The following is a 19,754-nucleotide window of genomic DNA, read 5'->3' as shown; positions in this document are numbered from 1 at the left end:
GCTCACTAAAAACAGATTCATAAATAACAGAAGCATGTAAGATAAAAAGTGAGAGTTCCAGAAACCCCCTAGAGATGTGATACGTATTTTAGTCACACTCACACTGCATGCAAATGAAAATATAATAAAGTAGGATATCTTTGTTTGTCAACTCACTATTTGTACTTTACTATGTTTACTATGTTCTCTATCCGCCATCTGGGTTGACCCAATTCTTATTCATGACTGCATGGAACTCCCAGGCAGGGACGTGTCACATTTCATTTAGCTGTTCTCATTATGATGAACATTTAGATCGTTCAGACTTTTCACCAATTCTGGACAGTGCTGCCATGAACATCTTTGCATGGTGTGCAAGTATTTCTGCTAGCTAGGTTTCTATGGGTGGGTTTCTGCATCAAAGTATATGGGCATTCTTTATGTTCAGAGACTGCCGAATCCCCTCCAAAATGGTGGTGTCAATTTGCCCTCATACACAGAGGGTAGGGGACTTACTATTTTCCCTACACCTCGTCAACACTTGCTATTCTCAAACTTTTTGTTTTTAATTCATCTGATAGGGAAACCTATTTCTAATTTTCATTTTTTATTGAAGTATAGTTGATTTACAATATCATGTTAATTTCAGGAATACAGGAAAGTGATTCGGTTATATATCTGTAATTTCAAATTATTTTCCATTATAAGTTATACAGGATATTGAATATTGTTCCCTTTGTTATACAGTAAATCCTTGTTGCTTATGAGTTTTATGTATAATAGTTTGTATCTGTTAATCCCAAACTCCTAATTTATCCCTCCCCATCCCTGTTCCTCTTTGGTAACCGTAAGTTTGTTTACTATGTCTGCAAGTCTGTTTCTGTTTTGTATATAGATTCATTTGTATTATTTCTTAGATCCCACATATAAGTGATATATAATATTTGTCTTTCTTTCTCTGGCTTACTTCACTAAGTATAATATTCTCTAAGTCCATCCATGTTGCTGCAAATGGCAATATTTCATTCTTTTAAAAAAATATTTATTTAGGCTGCACCAGGTCTTAGTTATGGCATGTGGACTTCTTAGTTGCAGCATGCAAACTCTTAGCTGTGGCATGAATGTGGGATCTAGTTCCTCAACCAGGGATTGAACCCAGGCCCCCTGCATTGGGAGCATGGAGTCTTACCCACTGGACCACCAGGGAAGTCCCAATATTTCATTCTTTTTTATGGCTGAGTAATATTCCATTGCACATGTATACCACATCTTCTTTTTTTTTTTTTTTTTTTTTTTTACGGTACGCGGACCTCTCACTGTTGTGGCCTCTCCCCTTGCGGAGCACAGGCTCCGGACGCGCAGGCTCAGCGGCCATGGCTCACGGGCCCAGCTACTCCGCGGCATGTGGGATCTTCCCGGACCGGGGCACAAACCCGCGTCCCCTGCATTGGCAGGCGGACTCTCAACCACTGCGCCACCAGGGAAGCCCAACCACATCTTCTTAAACCAAATCGCCTGTTGATGGGCACTTGGGTTGTTTCCATGTCTTGGCTATTGTAAATCATGCTGCTATGAACATAGCAGTGCATGTATTTTTTTAAGTATAGTTTTGTCTGGATATATGCCCAGGATTAGGATTGCCGGATCATATGGCAACTCTATTTTTAGTTTTTTGAGGAAACTCTGTACCATTCTCCATAGTGGCTGCACCAATTTACATTCCCACCAACAGTGTAGGAGGGTTCCCTTTTCTCCACACCCTCTCCAGCATTTGTTATTGTAGACTTTTTAAGGCTGGCCATTCTGACCAGTGTGAGGTGGTACCACACTGTAGTTTTTATTTGCATTTCTCTAATAATTAGTGATGTTGAGCATCTTTCCATGTGCCTGTTGGCCATCTGTATGTCTTCTTTGGAGAAGTGTCTTTCTAGGTCTTCTGCCCATTTTTTGATTGGGTTGTTTTTGTTGCTGTTGTTGTTGAGTTGTATGAGCTATTTGTGTATTTTGGAAATTAAGCCCTTGTTGGTCGCATCATTTGCAAATATTTTCTCCCAGTCTACAGGTTGTCTTTTCATTTTGTTTATGATTTCCTTTGCTGTACAAAAGCTTGTAAGTTTGATTAGTTTCCATTTGTTTAGTTTTGCTTTTATTTCTTTTGGCTTGGGAGACTGACCTAAGAAAATATTGGTACGATTTATGTTAGAGAATATTTTGCCTATGTTCTCTTCTAGGAGTTTTATGGTGTCATGTCTTATATTTAAGGCATTTTGAGTTTATTTTTGTGTATGGTGTGAGGGTGTGTTCCAACTTCGTTGATTTACATGCAGCTGTCCAACTTTCCCAACACTACTTGCTGAAGAGACGGTTTTTTTCTTTTTCCCTTTTTTCCATTGTATATTCTTGCCTACCTCTGGATCTATTTATATTGTCTGATTTTTTTTCCTTCCACTGTCTCTTGATATCCTGGGTATTTTAGTTGAATGTCAGACACTGTGTATAAAATATTGCAGAAGCTCTAAATGAGCCTTTAGCTTATGGCAGGCAGGTAGAATTAGGATAGATCGTTTTAATCCAATCACAGAATGGATTGGCTATCAGTCTTTATAAGATTTGGTTTACTTTTTTTTTTAATAACTTTAAAAATTATTTATTTATTTATTTATTTATGGCTGTGTTGGGTCTTTGTTGCTGCATGCGGGCTTTCTCTAGTTGCTACGAGCAGGGGCTACTCTTCATTGTGTTGGCTTCTCTTGTTGTGGAGCACGGGCTCTAGGCACGCGGGCTTCAGTAGTTGTGTCATGCGGGCTCAGTAACTGTGGCTCGTGAGGTCTAGAGCTCAGGCTCAGTAGTTGTGGCGCACAGGCTTAGCTGCTCCACGGCATGTGGGTTCTTCCCAGACCAGGGATCGAACATGTGTCCCCTGCATTGGCAGGTGGATTCTTAACCACTGAGCCACCAGGGAAGCCCTGGTTTACTTTTAGTTCACTTTTATTCCTAGGGTTGCAGGCCTTTAGGAGTTCCATTTGAAAGCATGAGGTGCTTACCAGAGTCTGTCTCTCTCTCTCTCCTTTTTTTTTTTTGGCCACGCGGCTTGCGGGATCTTAATTCCCCAATCAGGGATTGAACCTGCGCCCCCCGCAGTGGAAGCGTGGAGTTCTAACTACTGGACCGCCAGGGAAGTCCCAGGAGTCTTTCTTGTCAGGACTTCAAAATCGATTTTTATCTCCCATCCTTCTGAGGCCACAAAACTTCTGTTGGCTGCCACTTTCTGCTTTGTTTCTCTCAGCCTGCACTGTTTGTGAACTGGTGAATGCCTTGAGATAATAAACACGTCATTTTTCTGTACCACTGACAGGATCTTAGCCTCTCAAGCCATAGCTGTCTTAAAAGCTTGGAACTCTAATTTTTGCCTCCTCAGACCCTCCTCAGACTGCTGACATCTTTGCTCAGATTCTGTGTCACTTAAAAGCGTTTCTTTGTTGCTTAGTCTCTTTGGCTGTACCATCCAAGAACCCTCATAGGCTTTGAGGGGAAAACAGCATAGAATGTCAGACTCACCTTAATTACTTTTCCATATATCTCTAATCTCAGATCCTCAGACTGTGACTGTCTTGGTAACCCTCCAGTCCCCAAACAGATTTGTTTTAGTCCAGCCTTTTTAGCTGTTTTCAATGAGAGGGTTTTTTTTTCCCTGCAACAAATTAATCTGGCGTTATCCTCCTTTTTTTTTGTTACTGTAAATATTGCTTCAGTGAACATCCTTACACATAAACATTTGTCTATATATCTCCTATTTTCTTAGGGTAGACTTGCCGTAATGAAAATTTCTGAGTCAAAGGGTACACCTTTTTAAGGCTTTTGATATATATTGTCAAGTTACTTTCCAAAAAGATTGTATCTATTTACATTGCCACTGTCTGTGTGTGAAGGTGCTTAACCCAAACGGTTAATTATTACTCTCTTATATAATATGCCAAGCTTCATAGTAAGCAAGGATAGCTTCAAATGCCTGGAACCAATTGATTTTTACCCTTAAAATCAGAGTCGATAATCCAACATTTGTTGAAGATGGGAGCAGATGTAGTTATTGAAACATGTAATGAGACAGGCATGTTATATATGTTACAAGAAAATATTTTGTTTTGTAGAGGCAGTAGATTAGATTGCTGCCCCAATTCTTGACCTATCGCTATCTGTCTTCTTTGCTATGTGCCTTTTCACTTCAAAGCAGTGTGGTGTACGTTGCTGATTCTGAGTTCAGCAATGTGACTTTCTTCGCCCAAAAGAATTGTTAGCAGACACGGTACAAGCAGAGGTGTGAAAAAGCACTTATATACAGTGGGGCCTGTGCTCTTGCTGTTTTGCCACATTCTTGAGAAGGTACACGCCTGCCCAAGTCCGTTGCATCCAGGAGGAGGATGAGACATATGTAAGAGAACTGCCCCAGCTAAGCCGCCGCAGTCAACTCACAGACGCATAAGCAAACTGACGGAGATCAACCAGGGCAGTCCCCTGCCTGACATACACACATGGGAGTTGTAATAAAAAATGACTGTTACTGTGAGCCTCTGAATTTTGGGGTGGCTTGTGGTGCAGCAATAACCAACTGATAAGAAGGTAGCATTGCATGCATTTTACAGAGGAAAAAACTGGGGCTTAGGTAGGTTCAACACGTTTCTAGCTTATATTATCATATTAAGATGTCTCAGCAACCTATGAAATACATCCTATTAATATTATTACCATTTATGGAGAGCAAGCAATTTGCCCAAGGTCACATAGTTAGTAAGTGGTGAGTCAGATGTTGAAGCCAGGCCTCTCTCATTCTAAATTCCAAGCATCACCCACCTCATCGTGCTCCTTCTACTAAAGTGGGTATAAAAGGGTGGTGTGACATAGGTAGAGGCATAAGTTAAAAATCTTGCACCCGCAGAGCTTACAACCCAAACGAGAAGACGAAGTGTACAGACACAAAACATTAAAGTATACGGTAATTTTATATCAGTGCCGAAGACTTTCAAGGCCGTGTCTCAAACCACTTCCTCTCAGCTTCCAACAGTGATCTACAACTACCTGCTTGACATCTCTTAGATGTCTCAATCGTTCCTCAGACTCAATATGTCCAGAACTGACCTCATCATCTTTCCCTACATAGTCCTCTGCCAGCCTTCCCCATCTCAGTGACTGTCCACACATCCAAGCAATTGCTCAAGCCATTAATACAGATGACAACCTTGGTACCTCCCTCTCCTTTCCTCCCTGTATGCAATCCATCACAACTATTGCCAGTTACCTGCTAAATATCTGTTAAATCTGTTTACTTTTCTCCATCTCCACCGTCTCCATCAACTTGGAGCCACATCGACCCTTATTTTTTTTTTTATTTTTTATTTTTTTGCGGTATGCGGGCCTCTCATTGTTGTGGCCTCTCCCGTTGCGGAGCACAGGCTCCGGACGCGCAGGCTCAGCGGCCATGGCTCACGGGCCCAGCCGCTCGGCAGCAGGTGGGATCTTCCTGGACCGGGGCACGAACCCGTGTCCCCTGCATCGGCAGGCGGACTCTCAACCACTGCGCCACCAGGGAAGCCCGACCCTTATTTTTTAAATAGGCTTTTTGAGATATAATTGAAGTAGAATGAGTGGCACATATATAAAGTATACAAGTCGATGAGTTATGGCATATGTATCCACTCATGAAACGATCACCACAGTCAAAACAATCAACACATTCACTCCCCCAAAAGTTTCCTCATGTCCCTTTGTAATCATTTCTTCCTGCCCTTCCAGCCCTTCCTGCCTAGGGAACCACTGATCTTCTTTCTGTCCCTATAGATTTGCATTTTCTAGAATTTTATCTGAGTGGAATCATACAGGATGTCTGACTTCTTTCACTCGGCATATTTATGTTGTTATTGATATCACTAGTCCATTCCTTTTTGTTGTTGAGTAGTATTTCATTGCATAGATAGACCCCACAGGTTATCTATTTACTTTTTTTTTTTTTTTTTTTTTTTTTGTGGTACGCGGCCCTCTCACTGTTGTGGCCTCTCCCGTTGCGGAGCACAGGCTCCGGGCGCGCAGGCTCAGCGGCCATGGCTCACGGGACCAGCCGCTCCGCGGCATGTGGGATCTTCCCAGACCAGGGCACGAAGCCGTGTCCCCTGCATCGGCAGGCGGACTCTCAACCACTGCGCCACCAGGGGAGCCCCTCTATTTACTTTTTGACGGATATTTGGGTTGTTCTACTTTAGCTGTATGAGTAGAGTTGCTGTGAACATTTGTGTACACGTCTTTGTATGGGTGTTTGCTTTCTTTTATCTTAATTAAATACCTAGGAGTATTTTTACTTTTAAAAGTAAAAATACTTTTTTTAAGCATTTACCAAACTGTTTTCCAAAGTGGTTGTACCATTTTATTCCCCTTAAGTAGCGTATGCTAGTTCCAATAGCCCCACATACTCACCAGCTTTTAGTATAATTTAATTTTTAATTTTAGTCATTCTAATATGTGAGTAATAGTATTCATTCTGTTCTTAATTTGCATTTCCCCAATAACTAATGATGCCAAGCATCTTTTCATGTGCTTATTTGCCAGTGACATAGCTTTTTTGGTTAAGTGTCCGCTCAAATCTTTGCCCATTTAAAAATGTTTGTCTTGGGACTTCCCTGGTGGCGCGGTGGTTAAGAATCCGCCTGCCAATGCAGGGGACACGGGTTCAAGCCCTGGTCCGGGAAGATCCCACATGCCACGGATCAACTAAGCCCGTGTGCCACAACTACTGAGCCTGTGCTCTAGAGCCTGTGAGCCACAAATACAGAAGCCCACATGCCACAACTACTAAAGCCCGGGCACCTAGAGCCCGTGCTCCGCAGCAAGAGAAGCCACTACAGTGAGAAGCCCGCGTACCACAACGAAGAGTAGCCCCCGCTCACTGCAACTAGAGAAAGCCTGCATGCAGCAATGAAGACCCAATGCAGCCAAAAATAAATAAATAAATTCATAAAAAAAGTTTGTCTTTCTATTGTTGAGTTTTAAGAGTTCTTTATATATTCTAAATACAAGTCCTCTGTCAAATATATGTTTACAAATATTTTCTACCAGTCTGTGACTTGCCTTTTTCATTTTCTTACCAGTATCTTTTGAAGAGCAAAAGTTTTTTGTTTTGTTTTGTGTTTTTTTTTAAGTTTTTTGTTTTGATTAGGTCCAATTTATTAATATTTTTCTTTTAAGGGATATTTTATAGGGTTATCAAGTTATCTATTTTTTCTAGAATTTTGATACTTTGTATCTTTCAAGTTTCGATGGTTTTTAACTCTTATTGTCATTAAATTGTTCATAACTTTTCCTTATCAACCTTTTAATATCAGTGAAATCTGTATGATGTCGCCTCTCTCATTCATAGTATTGGTAATCTTTTAATGTTTCTTTTTATTCTGCTCAGTCTTGCTAAAGGCTTACAAATTCTTGAAGAGTCAGCTTTGGGTTTCATTGATTTTTCTCTATTTTTCTGTTTTCTGTTCCTATTTCTACTGATGTTCTGATCTGTGGTTTCCTTTTCATCTGCTTACTCTTGGTTTAATTTTTTTTCTTTTAAGTTTCTCAAGGTAGAAGCTGAAGTCATCAATTTGAAAACTTTTTTTTTTTAAACCTAGGCCTTTAGTGCTATAAATTTCTCTTTAAGTACTGTTAGTGACATCTTACAAGTTTAGATTGTTGGGTTTTTGTTTTCATTCATTCATATTTTCTAATTTCCTTTTTGATCCATGAGTTATTTATAAATGTGTCATTTAGTTTTCAAAAATTGGGGGGGTTTCCAGGTATGTTTTCATCATTGATTTCAGATTTAATTCCACTTTGGTGAAAGAACCTACTTTTAACTTGAATCATTTTAAGTTTATTAAGACTTATTTTATGCACCAAAATATTGTCTGTCTTGGTAAATGGTCTATGTTCATTTGAAAAAAATGAATATTCTACTATTTGGGGTATTCTTTAAATGTCAGTTAGGTCAAGTTGGTTGTCTTCTATATTTTTACTTACATATTCAAGTCTTCTACATTTTCAGTGATTTTCTCTCTGCTTGTCTTATTAATTATTCAGAGGGAGGTTTGCAATCTCCCAGCCCCGTGTGAGCTCTGGGAACTATTCCCTCTAATCCTTTTAGGTGACTCTTTCTTTGGCCTCTGGGAGTTTCCTCATACACATACACTGATCGATATTCAACCAAAAATTTGAGGGGGACCCTATCCAGAGCTCTAGAACTCTCTCTTTTATTTTATTATTTTTCAAATTGAAGTATAGTTGATTTACAGTGATTCAGGCATATAGCATAGTGACACATATATATATATATATTTCTTTTTTAGATTTTTTCCATTATAGGTTATTACAAGATATTGAATATAGTTCCCTGTGCTATACAGTAGGTCCTTGTTGTTTATCTATTTTATATATAGTAGAGTGTATCTGTTAATCCCAAATTCCCAATTTATCCCTTCCCCCGACTTCCCCTTTGGTAACCATAAGTTTGTTCTGTATGTCTGTGAGTCTATTTCTGTTTTATTTCTTTTTCTTTTTTTTTTTTCTGCGGTACGTGGGCCTCTCACTGTTGTGGCCTCTCCCGTTGCGGAGCACAGGCTCCGGACGCGCAGGCTAAGCGGCCATGGCTTCACGGGCCCAGCCACTCCGCGGCATGTGGGATCTTCCTGGACCGGGGCACGAACCCATGTCCCCTGCATCGGCAGGCGGACTCTCAACCACTGCGTCACCAGGGAAGCCCTCTGTTTTATAAATAAGTTCATTTGTATCATTTTTTTAAGATTCCACATATAAGTATTAGCATATAATATTTGTCTTTCTCTGTCTGACTTACTTCACGTAGTATGATCATCTCTAGGTCCATCTGTGTTATTGCAAATGGCATCATCTCATTCTTTTTTATGGCTAGAACTCTCTCTTTCTGTTTGAGTTCTCTCCAGTACTCCGCCCTTTGAACTCTGGCTGCTCTGGCTCCCCAAGACTTCCAGCTCTTTTTCTCAACTCAGGACTCTGCCTGGTTTCCTTTTCTTTTGGCCTAGAAACTCTCCATGCAGTAAGCTGGGGAAATTATAAACTCTACCTCATTTGTTTATTCTCTCTCAGGGATCACTGTGCATCATCAAGCATGCTCGATGTCTTAAAAACCATCATTTCATATGCTTTGTTCAATTTTATAACTATTTCAGGCTAGAGGATAAATCTGGTCCCTGTTACTCTATTTGGGCTGGAGCAGAAATCCTGCCATCAACTCTTGACTTCATGACTTCTTCCACTCTTTCCTACTCTGACCCATTCTCTGCCCAGCAACTATCTTTTCTCTTTTAAAAATCTATTAAATTTAAAAATCTAATTACATCGCTTTCTAGCTTAACAATCTTCAATGGCTTCCACTGCTCTAGAACAGAGACCAAAACCTCGAGCACAGCTCACACAGCACTGCACAGTACGTTTCATGCTCACCTTTTTAGCCTTATTTAGCCCCACATCATCCTCTTGCTCTTTGACCTCTAGCCTCACTACTGTGGTCCCTGGTGCCTCAGGGTCTTTGCACATGCTATTTCTTCTGCCTGAAATGCTCTTCCCATCTCTCTCTCACCTCTAGTTAGATAACTCTCACATCTTCCTCAAAGAAGCCCTCCATGATTTCTCAAGCCAGAGTATGTTTTCCTGCCATCCTTTCCCTGAACTCACAGTTCTTTTATTCTGCCTCACGTTTTCACTGATTTTATTATATACTTGCATGCTTATTTAATCAACATGAGACTTCTTTGCTAGATTTTAAGCTCCAGGACATTGCAGATAGTGTCTGTGTTGTTCTTCATTGCAGCTACAGGATCTGGCACAGGGCTTCACACAGAGTGATGAGTTAGTGAATAAAGGAGGGAAAGTACAGCAGATGCTGTCATTGCCAACCCACATCCCCTCAACCTTCCCCACTCCCTTGTATAATGATGGCTTCTTGAGGAACACCCCTGGGATTCTCCATCTGAGGGCTTTCTCCATGAGTGCAGGGAAGGAAGTTCTGAGACTCCTAGAAACAGCTTGTGCAAAATGGATAGGAGGTGAAGGATAAAAGCCTCCATTCCTACCCCACTCAGGGAAGATGACAGTGAGGTGGGGTCTGTGCAGTCTCCAGAGCTCCCCAGTGGGACTGAGACACTGATTCCCACAGTGGTGGTATTAATTCCCCCTATATTAGCTTCCTTCCCTTCCTGTATCACTTCTCCAGCCCTTGGCTGGAGCTTCCTGGTACCGCCTCTCAAACTACTTTCTCTCAAATTCTTGTTTTGGGGGAACCCAACTTAAGAGAATGACACAACAAATGAAAGTCATAGAGGAGTGAGAGATTCCTGTAGGTGCGGATGATCCAGATGGTATATGCAGCATCTGGTGTGTTCGCTGGGTTTTGGAAGTCTGGCATTGGAGGAGGAACAAGGGGCGAGCTCTATGTGCAAACTCCAAGGGCAGGTGTGGGAAGTGAGCAGCCTGTATCGGATTTCCTTCTCTGCCCCAGGAATGGAATGACTTTTCTGTTCCAACAAGCTATCTTTGTTTTGTTTTAAGAGTTCTCCTCTCTCATCTTCAGGAATCTCATCTTCATCTCCTCTCTCCTTTCTCTTCTGAACTGATGAATCTTCATATGCCAGTGAGATCATTTGCTCTTTAGGCCACACTGCTGACGCCAGCCTTATTACTACTGCTTTTACAAAATGTCTGTTTCACAAGCCGGGATTAAGTTCTTGACAGAGGAACGAAATATGGGACAGAGCGCGTTCAAGAGCCTGGTCTTCATCCCCCGAAACTCAGGCCAAGGGCTGGCGATTTCTCCTGTGACGGCAATCTAACGAGAGCAGGACAAACAGAGGGTTTCTTTTTCCTCCAGAATGATTTAGAATGTCTTTCAGATGATTGCCCCCTTCTAGCCTGGCTATGAATCAGGTAGATTCAATCAGACTAGAAGAGTTTTTCCAAAATTAAAGGAAGCAAAGCCAGCAAGCCTTCAACCTTGTCTTTGATGAATGTAAGACAACTCTAAGACATTTGGCTCAAATGTCTCCTCTGAGGTTATGCAGTCTGAAAATACACATTGAAGATCCCCCCCCAAACACTGATAAATACCCCCAAATGATATATTGCCCAGAGTGTTTGCTGAATGAAGGAAATTGTTGAAGGATGGTGTTCCCCATGTAGAATTAGAGACCCAGAGCTCCTCTTAACTTCAGTGGGAGACTCCCAGCAGCGAGCAGTGGTGTTGCACGTCGCGTCTGCGTGAAAGTCAACTTGCCTATAGCTGGGCCTCCACAAACCAACTGCCGCCCTCATCAGCAGACATTCTCTTGCTAGAATTTGTGTGTGGTGCACAGTGGATTGTTTAGGTAGTTTGAAAAAAAAAATAGAATCTCCTTGGGCGACTAAGCAACTGAGCTCATCTGGGGCACCATCCCAGGCAGAGACGTTATCCATCTTGCTGTCTCTCTGAGGTTTCACCTGGATATAGTGCATTCTCTAGTCATGCTGCCTCTGGACAGTCAACCAAACAATGGTGAAGGCTGATGGAGATACACAGAAGAAACTAAGTCAGGGACTACCGACAACTCTGGAGTCTTGTGAAGGGCTGGCTCATTCAGAGGTTTCAATAGGTAGAGTCGATGGTAGGTGAAGTTGGTCATTCTTGCAGAATGAAAAGACACTCGGGGAGAAGTGAGATGGACCACAGGAAGAAAAAAATTAAAGATGAACACTTTCATTAATGGATCATCCCCCCGCTCTCTTTGCCTGTTCTCCTTAAGCACCTTGGGTTGGAACTCCCAGCCCCCAACCTTGAAGGGCCAGCTGGAAAGGTACCTCCTTACTGGTTAATAGTTAACATGTACTGAACACTTAACCGTATGACAGACATTGGCCAATAGCTTCACAGCCTTATTCTATCTGATTTTCATGCAGCCAGGTAAAAAGATAAAGAAAAATGTCTTAAAAACTGGCAAGAGAATTCCTCTTATGAGAGGGACTGTCTTTTGAAAAGCAACTACATGAGGTGCTTGGTGAGGGTAGCAGATACAGAAGTCTGCACTCATCAGGATCTCACTCTGCCCTCACTCCAACCCCCTTCCACCAGGCTGCCCACACTGGAGATGGAGAAATACAAACTCTGTCTCCCAGACTCTTTGCAACAAGGGATCCCTGGGACCAAGTCTCCACCAAACAGATGCACCCTATAAAACGTGGAAGAAGAAAGAGAACGCCATGAGGTGGTACCCCTGCCGGGGGAAATGGTGGCAGAGGACGGTGGTTTCTCTATAGCTGGCAGAGTCAGTGGTATTTTCCATCCCATGGCACAGCAGCATGATCCCAGAGGTGGGGAGGCAGCTGCTCCCTCGGCAGTTCGGTTCTCAGACATTGCGGGAATTGTTCCTAGAAAACCAGTCTAGAGTCTGTTCCTCATCCATTCCAGTGAACCTCTGAGTCACCTAATATTCCTTAATAAATCCCATTCTGTGTCCTCCTAAGGGCTGCAGAGAAACATTTATGCTCCCCTCCCTACTTCACTACTTTGGCTGAGACGGAACCCCCAGCCACATTCCTGTTCCCTGTCTCTACCCACCTCCTCCAGGGGAAGAGAAGTTGCTAATCGGATGGGTCAGAGCCTGACATTCACTGAGACATTGCATGTAGTGAAAATGCATGTCCATGAATCCTTTCCTGCTGTAAGAAACAGCTGTGGTGTGTAAGCATATGCACATATATGAGAACACATCTCCAGTATAAATTCCTAGCAGGGGATTTCTGAGTCAAGAGGTAAGTGTATTTAAATTTTTAAATTTTGATAGCTATTTCTGAATTGTCCTCCAAAAAGTCTGCACCTCATGGCAGCCTACCCAATATCCATTCTCCCTTACTCCCTTAATAATCAAAAAGCTACATTTGGGGGCCTCCCTTGTAGATGGGGTGGCCAGTGAGATGGAAGCAGAAGTTTTGAGTGAGACTTCCAGGAAAGTCCTTTTTGCTTCCAGTCCTTTTTCCTCTTCCAAATGGTCTCTGTTGTGATGGCAGGAGCTGCAGCAGCCTTCTTGTAACCTTGAGGATGGACACCATGCACTAAGGGGGGAGCAGGGAGGCCAAATGAGTCTGGGTCCTTGAAAGCCCTGTTAGAGCTTTCAAACAGCTCTGGGCTGTTTCTCAGACCTGAGCAAACAAAGTCTTAATTGTTCTAAGCTACTGCAGGCAGCCCTCTGTTGCTAACGGCCCAAAGCAGTCCCTGACTTATTCACACTGATTTATATTCTCATCTGTAGTGTGTGACAGCACCTTTTCCCTCATACCCTCGCCATCTACTAGGTATTACAACATACCCTATTGTTTTAGCATTTAATTAATTTTTTATTGAGGTATAACTGACATACAACATTGTATTAGTTTCATGTGTACAACATAATGATTCAATGTTTGTATATATTGTGAAATGACCACTACAATAAGTCTAGTTAATATGCCTATACATAGTTACAGAATTTTTTTTCTTATGGTGAGAATTTTTAAGACCCATCTTAGCAACTTTCAAATATGCAATACAGTATTATTAGCTAATCACCATGCTGTACATTACAGCCTCATGACTTATTTATTTTATAACTGAAAGTTTGTACCTTTTGACTCTATACACCCCTTTTGCCCACCTCCCATGCCCTAGCCTCTGGCAACCACCAATCTGTTCTCTGTGTCTATGAACTTGGTTTTTTTTGGGGGGGGGGCGTCCTAGATTCCACATATAAATTAGGTCATACAGTATTTGTCTTTCTCTGTCTCGCTAACTTCACTTAGCCAATGTTCCCTGTTTTTAACCTCTAAGTTTCCAGCAAAATTATCCTCCAAGAAATTCAGGACATCGGGTGGGAGAACGTGAAGTAAACCACTGAGTTGGAGATTTCAGAAGCAGCCATGTTCAGGGGGTAACTGCAGCTATTTGCATAAATGAGCCAACAGAGGAAGACAAGCAAATGACCCAGGACCGTCCTGTAGCAGGTGGGGCAGCCAGTTTGCCAGATTCTCAGTTGGGTATTCCCCACGTATGTCTACCAAAGGCACTGTTTTTTCTTTGTAACTGTGAGCATTTGCCACTAAAGGATGTGTCTTCTCTCTCACATTCAGAGTGAAATCTTCTTCTGGAAGCATGAGCAGGACAATTAAAATAACAGTCATTGGCAGGAGCAAAAGGAAAAAGGCAGTGTTGGGGGAGAGGAGATGAAAGAATGGGATGATTTTGAATTATACAAATTTTACATCTTCCTCCAAAACTTAAAGTTTATTTAAGGCAATCGTTTGAGCTTCAGTTTCAGGAAATTAATGTGTCTTTTATAATTATCCCTCTTCCAAGGTAGCACTTAATTATCTATAGAAGTCAGGGTGTCGTGGGGGAGACTCCCCAAAGCTGTGATTATACCTCCTGCTTATCTGCGGGGAGCGCCCTCTGTGGGAGGAGAAGTGGAATGTCCCCATGGCAAACAGGCTTGGAGAGCCCAAATACTAGCAAAATGTCTTAACATGCCATCAGTGAGCTGGGCAAATATAACCTAAAAACATACACTAGGGGAGGTTTACAAAAATTGTATTTCCTCAAAAGTAATTATTAAAATTTTAAAAACATTTTTTTAATGAATGGTTAAATTTTTTTTTTTTTAACATATATGTTTATTTATTTATTTATTTTTGGCTGCATTGGGTCTTCCTTGCTGTGCATGGGATTTTTCTCTAGTTGCGGAGAGCAGGGGTCACTCTTCATTGTGGTGCACGGGCCTCTCATTGCGGTGGCCTCTCTTGTGAGCACAGGCTCTAGCTGCGCAGGTTCAGTAGTTGTGGCTCGCAGGCCCCAGAGTACAGGCTCAGCAGTTGTGGTGCACAGGCCCAGTTGCTTTGCGGCATGTGGAATCCTCCCGGACCAAGGCGCGAACATGTGTCTCCCTGCATTGGCAGGTGGATTCTTAACCCCTGCGCCACCAGGGAAGTCCTAAAAGCATATTTTTACAGCCATTGAAAACCTCATTCCGCTTCCATAGCCAGAGAAACCAGCCCGGGATTAACGGCTGGGTAGAAGGGCTCTTGTTCTCTGCCTCTTCTCTTAATCCAGCTCTCTGGGGCCTTGCCCTGGCCTTGTTTTCTGATCTGGGCACAGATTCCACTGAGATTATTTGGCTTCCTGTTTAGCCATTTGCTTTGAGCGTGCAGATTCCTTTTAAAGATCCTAATACGGTAGATGCATGGGTTTCAAACTGAGTACAGTAGAGCTATAACAGGCTGCTAGAATTTCTCCCTTAATTTAACCAATGTGTATTTTTTTTAGTCATATTTTTGGGCACCACCTTGAATCAGGACAGTAGAGGCAAGGTTGGAAGAGGATGAGGGGGAGGATAAAAATGGCAGGAATTTACACAACTTGGTGGTGAGGAGAGAGAAGGTGAAAGTGACTTGGAGGTTTCAGGGCCCTGGAGAGTTTGGAGAGGCTGGGATGGAGTCACACCAAGCTGGGTTCCATCTCCCTCCATTTGCTAGCTACTTGCCCCTGGGCAAAATGTTTACTGATTCTTAGCCTTTCTCATCTATAAACTGGGGACAAATATAATCTACTAGGAAACCATAAACAAGACAAAAAGACAACCCTCAGAAAGGGAGAAAATATTTGCAAATGAAACAACTGACAAAGGATTAATCTCCAAAATATACAAGCAGCACATGCAGCTCAATATCAAAAAAACAAACAACCCAATCCAAAAATGAGCAGAAGACCTAAATAGACATTTCTCCAAAGAAGATATACAGATTGCCAACAAACACATGAAAGTATGCTCAGCATCACTAATCATTAGAGAAAAGCAAATCAAAACCACAATGACGTATCACCTCACAGCAGTCAGAATGGCCATCATCAAAAAATCTAGAAACAATAAATGCTGGAGAGGGTGTGGAGAAAAGGGAACCCTCCTGCACTGTTAGTGGGAATGTAAATTGATATAGCCACTATGGAGAACAGTATGGAGGTTCCTTAAAAAACTAAAAATAGAATTACCATATGATCCAGCAATCCCACTACTGGGCATATACCCAGAGAAAACCATAATTCAAAAAGACACATGCACCCCAATGTTCATTGCAGCACTATTTACAATAGCCAGGACATGGAAGCAACCTAAGTGTCCATCAACAGATGAATGGATAAAGAAGATGTGGTACATATATATACAATGGAATATTACTCAGCCATAAAAAAGAATGAAATTGAGTTATTTGTAATGACAGACCTAGAGTCTGTCATACAGAGTGAAGTAAGTCAGAAAGAGAACAACAAATGCTAACTCATATATATGGAATCTAAAAAAACGGTACTGGGATTTCCCTGGTGGCAGAGCGGTTGGGAATCTGCCTGCCAATGCAGGGGACACGGGTTCGATCCCCCGTCTGGGAAGATCCCACATGTCGCAGAGCAACTAAGCCCATGCACCACAACTACTGAGCCTGTGCTCTAGAGCCTGCGAGCCACAACTACTGAGACTGCGTGCCACAACTACTGAAGCCCGTGCACCTAGAGCCCGTGCTCAGCAACAAGAGAAGCCACCACAGTGAGAAGACTGTGCACTGCAACAGAGTAGCCCCACTTGCTGCAACTAGAGAACGCCTGTGCGTAGCAACGAAGACCCAATGCAGCCACCCCCCAAAAATAAATAAATAAATAAATTTATTTAAAAAAATAACGGTACTGATGAACATAGTGGTAGGGCAGGAATAAGGACGCAGACGTAGAGAATGGACTTGAGGACACAGGGGGAGGGGAAGCTGGGACGAAATGAGAGAGTGGCATGGACATATATACACTACCAAATGTAAAATAGCTAGCTAGTGGGAAGCAGCTGCATAGCACAGGGAGATCAGCTCAATGCTTTGTGATGACCTAGAGGGGTGGGATAGGGAGGGTGGGAGGGAGACACAAGAGGGAGGGGATATGGGGATATATGTATACATATAGGTGACTAACACAACATTGTAAAGCAATTATAATCCAATAAAGATGTGAAAAAAATAATCTACTGCATGAGGTTGTTGTGAGGATTAAATGAGATCATTTCCATCTAAAGCCAAGCACATAATAGGTACTGAACAGATGGTATCTCTGATTATCATTATGGTAGCCAGCCTCCAAGAGGGTCTTCAAAGATCCTTGTCGCTTGGTATTTGTACCCTTGCACAGTCCCTTTCCACATGAATCAGTGTCAACCTATGTGACCAATAGAATACACAGACGGGACATGGTATGAGGCCTCTGAGGCTAGGTCACAAAGGGTATTCTTCTGCCTTGGTCTCTTCTCAGCTTCTGCCTTGGTCTCTTAAATCACTTGCTCTGGGGAAGCAAACTGCCTGGCCGCGGGGACACTCAAGAGGCCGTATAGACAGGTCCACATGGAGAAGAACGAACTTTCCAGCCACGTGAACCAGCCCTCTTGGAAGAAGATCCTCCCGTCTCTGTCAGCTTTCAGTTGACTGCAGTCTCAGCCAACATCTGATTGCAACTTTATGAGAGACCCTGAACCAGAACCAATGAGCCAAGTCATTTCCAGATTCTGGCCCCAAAGAAACTGTGAGATATAATAAATGATTATTGTTGCTTTAAGCCAGTATGTTTGGGGATTTGTTATGCAGTGTTAGACAAGTGTAATACAAGGATATTATTTATCTAATGTTACATAACCGTATTCCAAAACATAGCGGCTTGAAAATCACAAAAATCATGTATTACTTATTGTAATTTCCGTGGGTCAAAAATTTAAACAAGGCGACAGGAACAGCTTATCTCTGTTCTGTGATGTCTGGGGTATCAGCTGAGGTAGCTTGAAGGCTGGAGGGTGGAATCGCCTTAGGGCTCATTCACTCACATATCTGACAATTGCTACTGGTTGTCAGCTGAAGGCCTGCCTGGGGCCGTTGCCTGGTACACCCATTGTTATGGAATGAATTGTGTCTCCCCCCAAAATTCATATGTTGTAGTCCTAACTAACCTCCAGTACCTCAGAATGTGACTGTATTTAGAGATAGGGACTTTAAGAGGTAATTAAGCTCAAACGAGACCATTTAGAGTGGGCCCTAATCCAATCTGATGGACTTGTGTCCTAACAAGAGAGGAAGAGACACCAAGGACGCTTGTGCACAGAGTAAAGGCCATGGGATCACACACAGAGAGGGTGGCCATCGGCAAGCCAAGGAGAGAGGCCTCAGGAGAGAAACCAAACCTGCCACCACCTTGGTGTTGGACTTCTATCCTCCAGGAATGTGAGAAAATAAATTTCTTTTGTTTAAGCCACCCAGTCGGTGGCAGCCCTAGCAAACGAATGTGCCCATGCATGTCCTTTCCATGTGGCCTGAACTTCCTCATGACATGGCAGCTATGTTCCAAAGGCTACCAGAGAGACAGAGACAGAGGTGTAGATGCTGTCTTTTTTAAGACCTAGTTTCAGAAATCACATCGTATTGCTTCTGACATATTTTATTCATTAGCAGTGAGTCATTATATTATGCCACTAAGTGAATCACTAAGTTATTCAAGGGAAAAATAATTCAACTTCATCTTTTGAAAGAAGGAGAGTAAAATAATTTGCAGATCTATTTAAAATCATTACCATCATCGTCATGTTCATCACATAGACTTTAAGATGCTGTCAGGTAAGCCAGGTAGAAATAGGCCCCAAGCAACTTGATCGGAAGTGTGGATCTGGAACTCAGGACTAGAGATGTGGATTTGGGAGTCATCCACATATAGAAATAGAAAGGGAATGTGACCCCAGAGGAAGGGAGAGGACTCAGTCATGAGGAATGCCAAACCCAGCTTGGTGCTGCATAAATACTTGATTTATTGAAAGTATTGGTTAAGGCTTCAAAAAGACAGCTACTCAGCCCACCTTGGGTACTTACTACAAAGGAAAGTACTTGTTTTCTCCCAGTCTGTCAAAGCTTCCTACCAGCAACTAAAGCACTGCCTAATGCTCCACAACCAGAATAGTTTTTAAAACATGATTGGCTCATAAAATGAAACATCATCCTTGTCTGCAAACTGGGTCCTAGGGGACCCACAGGCTACGTCCTTTGGGATCTTAACCAGAAGACTGCTTTGTCCAGAACTCAATCCCTTCCCACCTTTAGTAATGGGCTGCTTTCTTGGGCTGCTCGGTACCTCTTTCCATCGGCTGACCACTGCTGGCTTTCTTGTAGAGCAGGGTTCCCCAAGCCTTGGCCTCGGACCAGGACGGGTCCGCAGCCTGTCAAGACCTGGGCTGCACAGCAGGAGGTGACCAGCGGGCAAGGGAGCAAAGCATCACTCGCTGTACCGTGTGAACCATCCCCACCTCCGCCCCCCGGCCCCGTCCGTGGAAAAAGTGTCTTCCCCGAAACCGGTCCCTGTTGCCAAAAAGGTTGGGGACCCCTGTTGTAGAGAACCGTGAACTCAACCTAGGAGCTTTTTTTAAAACTAAATACGACTTAAATTTAAACCCTAAATTTAAAATACATGTTCATTGCGGGGGTGGGGGAGAAATATATATATATAGGTAATTAACAAGATGAAAATAAAAATCACCTATAATCTCACTACACAGGGCATGTGCTGACATTCTTCTGGACTCTTTTGCACAAATATACTCTTTTTAAAAAGGGGTCACTTTGAATGTTTTGGTGCTTTTTAAAAATTAAATATGATATAATAT

The sequence above is a fragment of the Pseudorca crassidens genome, chromosome 10 (genome assembly GCF_039906515.1).
Source record: "Pseudorca crassidens isolate mPseCra1 chromosome 10, mPseCra1.hap1, whole genome shotgun sequence".
In the NCBI taxonomy this organism is placed as follows: Eukaryota; Metazoa; Chordata; class Mammalia; order Artiodactyla; family Delphinidae; genus Pseudorca; species Pseudorca crassidens.
The sequence above is the reverse complement of the archived record's forward strand: the minus strand, read 5'-3'. Positions refer to the sequence as shown.